Consider the following 9,880-nt stretch of genomic DNA (forward strand, 5'->3'; position numbering starts at 1 on the left):
ATATTTTTGCAATTAGTCTTTTTTGAATTTTGTTTCGAACTTACAAAGAAAGAAAGACGAGAGAAAAAAAAAATCTTCAGAAGCTAATTTAAAATACGAAAGCAACCATCGATTACAAGTCTTTTCTTTCTTATTGTACTGTACTTGCGAATAGAATTAAGAAATATGAAATTTTATTGCTTCTTTCGTTGGCACAAACAACTCAACTTTTAAACTTGGAAACAAAACTGTTAGAAAATTTTTGAAGTGCCCGAAGCCACTAAATCCTTCTTTCAATTATTGATGTTCGGATGCCTTCGTTCATCTAATCAAATCAGGTGGAGAAATTTGTCGGTTGGAAATTTTTTCTTTTGCCTTGTCAGTGTGTCATGTCTACTTTATCCTAATATTGGTGTAATATTGTAAGACAGTTTGATTCTTTCTTAAAGGAAAAAAATAAAAAAATAAACTTTAAAATCTACGTCAATTTTGATAAATTTGACTTCAATATTTGAGAAAAATGTCATATTTTCGTCAAAAATGATACTTATTATCATTATTNTGTATGAATGCAATCAATCTATCAATCAATCACATGAAGAAAAATAATAAATAATATAAAAAATTTGTTACTAACTATACAAACAGTTTTATTTATAGAAAATGAAACAAAGAATAAGAGATTATGTAACTAAACTATATCCACGTGATAAATGCATGCCAATAAATTAATTGTGTGAATGTTTGATAATGAATAAATGTCATATTTTTACAATGACTATTTACAATTGTTAAAAAATTATTAACTTTGGTACAATAAAATGTCACATTTGCTTGAGGTTGACTCAAATGGAATTATACATTTTCTCTCAGCTTCATAAATAAATTATAGCTTTTACACATTTGATTTCTTCTATAATCAGAGTTCAAATTCATTCCATTAAGAAAGCTTGTGAAACGAATCAGACAAGAGGTTAAGTACATAAATTTTCTAAAGATCTGATTTGAAGTAATAAAAATCTTTTCAATTCTTTAAACAAATTAATGTACACCATTCATTCTCATATAACAAACAATTTTATAATTTTATAAACAATTATACAAAAAGTTCACATAATAAAACCGATTTGGTGTCAAACAGACAACGTACATTTTGAAATGCATTTGATATGGAAAACAAGAATCTTGGCTGCAATGAATGTAAATAGGCACCTATTTAAAGAGGTATTTCTTTTTTCTCCAAGATTCTACCATTTTAATTTATAATATAACAGTCACTTTTTTTTGAGCATTATCCCACTCAATATATATATAATATATATATATTACAGCGACTTCTTTCAAACATTTTTGCTACGGCAACATCGATTCCGTTATCATAACCGATTCCAGATCCAGCTGGACAATTTCTTACCCTGTTGCTCTTACACTCAAATCTATAAAAAATAATAATATCATCATTAAATTGCAATTATAACAAAAAAAAACTTTTTCAATTAAAAAAAATTATACTCACTTTTTACACTTTCCATAACAATCTTACATAACTGGACAAGGCCGAAACAGCGACCAACAAGAATACTTTCTATAGTGTCATCTTTTTCTAACAAGCACAAAGAATATCATAAGTATTTTCTAACATCTTGAACTGCTTAATATTTTAAAATCAAATAAAAAAAATCTATAAAATTTGCATTATAAAGAATTGTATCTACAGATAATATTACATTATTATATTGTTAAATTTAAGGGGGAAAAAATCATTTAGAAGGGAAAAATAAGTTAATTTATCTACAAAAAGTCTTAATGATGTAACCGATGATGTGTTTGTTAACCTTAAAGATTATAGATTCATATTTTTCCATACTGTTCCTTTTACAGATCTTGTAAAAGTATTTTATTAAATTATCTAATAATTAATATTACCAACAAATTTATAATAATAATAATTTTATACCTACTTTGCTTTTCTGCTGAAATAGTGTTTCCTTTTTCGTCTCTAAAAATAGAAAATAAAATACATTTTACGTAACTGCAATAAAAGTTGATTTTTTTTTATAAATTAAACATTTTATAAATTTAAATTATGTAAATTAAATACTAATTTATTATCTGTGACATTTAATTTGTGTGGTGATTTATGTAGTTTATTCTCATGACTTGCCAGGAAGTTGAGAGCATCATCAATATATTTATAAATTGTAGTAATTGAACTTTAACAGTTAACAGATAAGTTTGGAATTGAGAACAATATTAAAATATTGCAATATACTATTTGTTTGCATTAAGGAAGTACATAAACAGAAATCAAATACACGCCTAATAATGTATACTAATAATCAGTTAATTGAAAATCTTTGAAAAAAGATTGATTTTAACAGTTTATAAAATAGAATTTATTAAAAATGTTTTGAAAGTATTTGTAAGTGAAATTTTAAAAATAAACTATCCTAAAAATTATCCTAGCCCTAAAAATAAAATAAACTGTGTTTACATGAAGAAACAGCATATGAAATTATACAAAATCAGATGTACTGTACAGTACATACTTTATTAGGCTACTGTATTACATGGGGTGTATTTCAGGATACAATACCACACAAATTTATACATCATGTTTAACAATTTCTGTTAATTTTGACTTTTTGAATATGGATAAATTTTTATTTTAGCCAATCTGATGAAATTCTTCCCAAATATTAAATTCAGAGACTCTCACAAGACTTTACAATAACAAACTGAAATATTTAGTAATTTATATTATGTTTTAATTTATCAATAACCAGATATTCCACTACTTTATTATATAAACTGTCTCAAAAATTATTTTGAGAATGAATTACTTTATGAGAAATTCAAATTCATAAGAGACAGTGTATCTATAAATTCAATAAAGCTGAATCTAACAATAGCCATTCCAATAACGTTCACCTAACTGATATTACACAATCACCACCTTTTAAAATAAAATAGAAAAAAAGGAGCAACACGGATATTGAAATTAATATGAAACTAAAAATGTAAAACAAAATTTATGAAAACAGTATACTGTAATACATTATTGACAATGCTGGATTACGTTTGCAGCAGAAAACGAAAGAACAGGTCTTTTCTCAGCATAAGTTTGAGATTAAAGTTGTTTTATGAAAAACTTTGTTCTGTAATTTTAAAGTTTGAAGAAAATTTAAATTATAACAGAACAAGTTTTATTTGGTTCCTCAAAATCAAATATAGATTTTGAAGTAATAGTTCTAATAGTTTTTTTTAACCAATCAATACATCTTCTGTTGATGAGAAATGTTTCTTAAACAGAGCACTAATGTTTTCAACCTAATACAATAGGCATATTCAAGTGTAACTGAATTTAAATGTATTTTCAAAAATTTAACATTTTAATGACAGAATGTCCGAACATTTTACATTTAAATTTAAAACAAAATTATTAGATAAATTATCAAATAAATAATATAATAAAATATATTAAATAAACTAAAACAATAATGATATAAATAGTATAATAAAATAAAATACAAAAATCATCCAAGTATAAGGGTAGGTGCAGACTAAAAATTTTTATATTTTAATTTTTCTTTTATGTAGAATTTCCATTCAGAAGCTAGTCCATCTACATCCCTGGAATTAATACAACCATCCTTTAAATTACTTTTACAGATTTCAACTTTTTCTTTGTTCATTGCTAATGAGGGGAATGCATGGCCCTAGGAATAACCACTTCATTCCATTTAACTATATAGTCCTCTACTTGGCCATACTGGACAAAACTGTGTTGAAGTGTCCATTATTAATGTCATACTTGTTCTCCTTAAGTCTAATAGCTAAATTATTTCTTGTGATCTCAATAATCTTTAATTCCTAATTGCTGATTTTCAAATGGAATTTTATAAACTCTCACTTTATCTTTTTTAAACCTGTCTTTATCATTTCTCAGAATAATATAACATATAAATTAGGAGCTCTTTTGTAAACTATTTTGGGAGTGTTTTTTNTATAAAATCTAAGTGACTCGTACAACATGGAATTCATATAAAACGAAATAATCAACAGTGTTATAGGGGGGTCGACTGTATTTTATAAAAGCATGAAAATATAATCTAATTTAATGTAAATGTAATTTAGACCCTATATAAACGATTATATCTATACAGTTATCACCTTGATATATGAATACATAATCCTCTGATATACCCCTATATAAAATATAGGGATATATCGAGTAATATCGAATATATTAAAATTTATTTATCTTTAATCAATAACTTTTCAAATGCACATTTTCTAAAAAGAATTCGACATCTCTAGGGAAATTTCGATTATTGCCTTTAGCCTAAACTAAACAATTTCCCCATTCGATGGGAATTTTTTTTTCAAGTTAAACAATTTGCAAGAATTTAAATGATCATTTTATACAAAATTAATTTAAATTTAAATTTCGTGTCTAGATTGCATTTTCTTAAATTATTTGACTTTCTTTCACTTGATAAATTTATATCATTTCAGAAATATAAATATTTTATTAATACTTAAAATCGTTTTCTTGCACTTTTGTAAAAAGGAAATATTTCATTGATAAGTTTAGAATTCCACTGTGATTTCAAAGTTCATATAGATATAACATTTCTATAACAAGAGTTTATTTTCTCGAAAGTATATTTATAACGAATTCGAAAAGTAAATTTTTATAATTTTCTACATGTGGTTGAATGGATGCTTTAGTTTATTGCTTTTGTCAATGAATAATGGGTAGTCTATGATGATGAATTGCACTCTCTGTATGTCAACTTAATGTGTTCTTTATCATTGTTTGAGAGACATTTTTCAATTTATAAAAGTTTTCTATATTTAATTCTTAATTAAAAATATATAAACTATTTAATAAACGTATTAAATTTTCTTTATATATATAATGTATATATATATTTCCGAGACTTAATTTACGTAGGAACAATAGAGTCCTTTCACTCCAATGATTCTAACGTGAAACTTGTATTCCATTAGCACTCCGTGTTCATTAATATATTTGGAATAGAGTAGATATATGAATCTACTATAAACTACAGAACCTAATGGATAGCCATTCTCTTCTGAACATTAGAGATGAGGGGTGTCCAACTCGGTGTGAGAAATAACGCTAGTGACTGACAGGGCAGCTGTAAATGTGTTGCTCCTTGGCGATCTTTTTTCATTCTACCCTTGGACAACATTAAGAAACAGAAAGAAAAAATCGGACAGAAGATCGTTTTTCACTATCATAAGAGAAGAAAGTTTTCTGATCTTACCCACCGTCTCTACATTTGAAGAAAAACAACAGGTTGTTTGTATTTTTTGTGTAAGAGAGGCGGTTAATTATAGATAAGTTACAACATCGTTTTTGAGTTGTAATTTTTGTAAAAAGATGTTTGGATTCCCCTCTGGATTTATGGATACTTTTTTTATTATCTATACTTACTAATGGAATTTTTCTTTAAATATAAATTCTAATCTTTAAATTTTTAATTTAAGTATTACAATCATTTAAAATTCTTTTATTATATCTACGTTTTTTAATTCAATTTTCCTACATTTAAAAACTTTTATATAATTATTAATATTTGTATTATCTAGTTTTCAATATAGATATATTCGACAATTACCTCTCTTTCGAATTATCTTGAATTACAATTGTAATTACAGGATCATATTACGCAACTAATTAACTATACCCAATGATTGTAGTTGACATCGATATTATACAAATTGTGGAAAAATTGTAACAAATTTCCGGCGCTTCGCAAATTATCTCAATTAAATTCACTTTCTATCTGTAAAAATTTGAAATTTCAATCATTTACAAGGAAGTAACATTAAAATGATTAAAATATATTATGAATTTAAAGTATTTATGTCTTATAAAGTATGTTAGATGAGTGAAATGATATAATCAAACTCGTTTCTCATCAACAACTTGCATTTATCTATATCTAAATTTATCAGAAACATAAAAAAAATATATATTAACTGATTACCAAAAAACAATCGATCACTTTATAATCTTAATATTTACTATTGAGATTATTGTCCCAGATATAACCTTTCATCTATCGCTAGAAAGAATTTCTATATTTATTTATACCGTATTTATAATAATAATCATAACATTTAATGACATGTAAAGAAAGATAATTTTAGAACAAATCATATAAAATTAGAATTTAAAAAATATATGCATAAAATAGGAAATTACGTGAAGTTTGCAATACGAGAAACATGGCATTAAGGATTTTTTATACGCTGTTAGAAAAAAAAATATAATGTATGCTTATTTAAACCGTATTTATAATAATAATCATAAAGTTCAATAGAATATAAAGGAGATAATTTCGAAATAAATAGTAAAAAATTAAAATATTAAAATATTATTCAAAAAATAAAAAATTACGTGAAGTCTGCAACACGCGGAAAGTAACGTTATGGATTTCTTGAACGTTATTAAAAATGAGACAATTTTAAAACAAGTGTAATAGGTTAGTGTTTGGATGTGTTGCACATTCATCTTTCTACATTGTCAATTAAAAAAATCGGCTTTGGTAGAAGGACACGCTTATCGATTAGTTAGTTCATTTCACTCATCGCTATCGGAGGGTCAGGTCGAGGTTAGCACATCCTCACAACCAAACCCTGTTATGTGAGAGGTTTACGACCTTCGATGCGAGGTCGGCATTATAGAAAGAAGGACTTATTTTAGGTTCTAAGTGTTTTGTTTTTCTTCTTAAGAATCGTTGTTTACCGTGGATCCAAGAAGATAACTTGCATCTCTATCATCGAAGCATAACGCTCACGACCTGTAGTTTATTTAATCGCCTAGCGTAACGAAAATAGATTTAACATCCGAGGAATGGACTTAAAATTAGTGATTTCTATCTAATGACTGCGTATTATCTGTAGATACATCAGAAGATTACCTTGTAATTTCAAATAATACCAACGTTTAAATGGTTTTTTATTATAGATTATTATTATTATTAAAATGGAATTTATGTACTAAAGTATCACATTAAATCGGTAGAAAATTGAGTCAAAATTTATATTTATAGATTAAAATTAAGCAAAAAAATTTAATAAAACTTTTATAGATAAAATTTTTTATTATTATAATTTACATTCTTCATCATTAAAAAAAGCTACAAGTCGACCCCCCTATAACACTGTTGATTATTCCGTTTTATATGAATTCCATGTTGTACGAGTTACTTAGATTTTACAAATACGTGAGCCGTTCACAGCCCAGCACACTTATTTGTAAAATCTAAGTGACTCGTACAACATGGAATTCATATAAAACGAAATAATCAACAGTGTTATAGGGGGTTCGACTGTATTTTATAAAAGCATGAAAATATAATCTAATTTAATGTAAATGTAATTTAGACCCTATATAAACGATTATATCTATACAGTTATCACCTTGATATATGAATACATAATCCTCTGATATACCCCTATATAAAATATAGGGATATATCGAGTAATATCGAATATATTAAAATTTATTTATCTTTAATCAATAACTTTTCAAATGCACATTTTCTAAAAAGAATTCGACATCTCTAGGGAAATTTCGATTATTGCCTTTAGCCTAAACTAAACAATTTCCCCATTCGATGGGAATTTTTTTTTCAAGTTAAACAATTTGCAAGAATTTAAATGATCATTTTATACAAAATTAATTTAAATTTAAATTTCGTGTCTAGATTGCATTTTCTTAAATTATTTGACTTTCTTTCACTTGATAAATTTATATCATTTCAGAAATATAAATATTTTATTAATACTTAAAATCGTTTTCTTGCACTTTTGTAAAAAGGAAAATAATTTCTAAAACTTTGAAATTTAATTAAAAAAAATAAATTTTTTTCATACATTTATTGTTAAAACTTGTGTAAAACGATTCTTCAAAACGTGGCAATTTTCTAAAAACCTGTTCAAACGAACACCTTTCAAGCCGGAAAAATATTCGGTACTATGCGGTTTATATAGGTTTTACTGTATTTACTATACTATTATATAAAAAATAAATTAGCTGCTATAATAATTAAATGTATTTTACAAATTTATCTTTCTAAGTTAATAGAAAATGACAAAAATTAATTTCTAATTTCAATAACTGTAACGAGATGATCAGATTTTTCCATTTGGTATAATTATTCCAGTCATTATTATGACAAAATTAAATTTTTATGTTATGATGAAGATTCAAAACTTTATTATTAATATAATTTAAGTTATTAATAAGAAATTTATGTATGAAATATTGATTTTCTTATATATAAAGTTGAGAAGTTAACAATTGTAAACATACAAATGGAAGGAAACTACAGAAAATTGAAAAAAAAATTAAACATTTATAATATATATTTTTTATTTATTTCAGAGTAAATATAAATGTTTATAAAAAAAATTATATGGCAATGTTAAAATGGCGCTCTTATATTCAACAGCGTGCAAAAATAAGTGTTAAAGTCGAAATACTCCCCACTCTCCGGGAACTAAAATAGAATATTTTGTTTATTTTATTTTTTTTTTTAATGACTAAAATAGATTATTTTTGTGATTAGAATAAATGAAAAGATTTGTATATTGAGTTTGTTTCTTCTTAGCAATTTTCCAGAAGACTGTTTTTCAACGATTGCGTGACCTCACCCAATCTTAACTCACCCTAGTCCAGTAAATCGTCGACTCAGCCGACAAATTTACGTCATCTCAAGTTACACTAGAATGCCGCTAGTCGACTCTGTCAGGGGTAGGAAGATCTTGCTTTAGACCTTCTGAATTCCGTTGTGCTTTTGAGATATCGCATCACTTCATCCTCTATACATTTCAGACTGAGGATCAGATAGCTGCAACTCATAAGAAACTCGCTCATAACGATGCTTTCTATAGTAGAAAAATACTTTAAAATATCTAGGATTAAAACAGCTGTTTATCAGTATTTTTCTAAATGTAATATTTGTTAGAAAACTAAATATATATATATATTTTTTTATATATTTGTTGATGCGTGTTTCTGTTATATTCGGAACGTGTTTAAGGGTGATGAAGATTATTGTTCTGTTTTAATTATCTTACCTAAAGTACAATTAATATGTATAAATTTCGAGTTGAATTACTTGGCATTAATTTTATCTTAGATGAGATCAAATATGTTGAGAAGAATATCGAGTGAGTAAGGAAACCTTTGCTTTGTCATACTGGACATGATTGGATGCATTGGGTGGATCTAATCTAACTATTGACAAATGAAGCAATCTCGTTAGGAGAAAGATCTTTGGTCTAACGAAGATTGTAACAGTAACTTTAAGTAGATCGATACCAATTCCAAATCTTTTGATGTAATACTGTGATGACCCTTTTGTACTGTAATTAATATTTCCTTTATTTAGTATATTCATTTAGTTAAAATTGTTCTCTTAATGAAGTTATAAAAGTAAGAATTTTCTTTTACTTAACTGAAACTTTTAAATTTCAAATTGAAATATGAGTTTTGTCTGTGTCTTGTCTATCTGTCAAAAAAGATTGAAATTCTTCTTTTGATAAATGATCCAAATGATATTACACCAGATCTTTCAGGTTTGACAGTTGAATGTCAACCAGACGTTTTCAATCTTGTTTTGACAAGTTGAAACCACGTTAAAAATCAACAATTAATATAAATTAAATAATAAATAAATTTACTATTAATCAAATAATTAATTTAATAATTTTCTTTAAATTTTCGTGCTGGATCTGGAAGTTTGTTTCTCATTCTATAGTCTTTATAAGTAAGTTAAATAATTTAATATTCTATAAATAAAATTAATAATATATCTTTAATATAATTTAATCTGTATCAATTAGAATCAAATAT

The 9,880-nt window shown here is 25.6% G+C and overlaps 1 long non-coding RNA gene across 1 annotated transcript; it reads right to left on the reverse strand.

Moving 5' to 3' along the window:
- Positions 1-1,037: 1,037 nt before the first annotated feature.
- On the reverse strand, positions 1,038-1,978 carry LOC111641506. Its single transcript, XR_002759418.1, has 3 exons — positions 1,941-1,978; positions 1,496-1,582; positions 1,038-1,415 (listed from the first exon to the last, which is right to left on the reverse strand). It is a non-coding gene; the product is annotated as an uncharacterized LOC111641506 (long non-coding RNA).
- Between the last annotated feature and the right edge of the window lie 7,902 nt (positions 1,979-9,880).

Source organism: Centruroides sculpturatus, unplaced genomic scaffold (genome assembly GCF_000671375.1).
Source record: "Centruroides sculpturatus isolate CEXI.00-Female unplaced genomic scaffold, Cexi_2.0 scaffold151, whole genome shotgun sequence".
NCBI lineage: Eukaryota > Metazoa > Arthropoda > Arachnida > Scorpiones > Buthidae > Centruroides > Centruroides sculpturatus.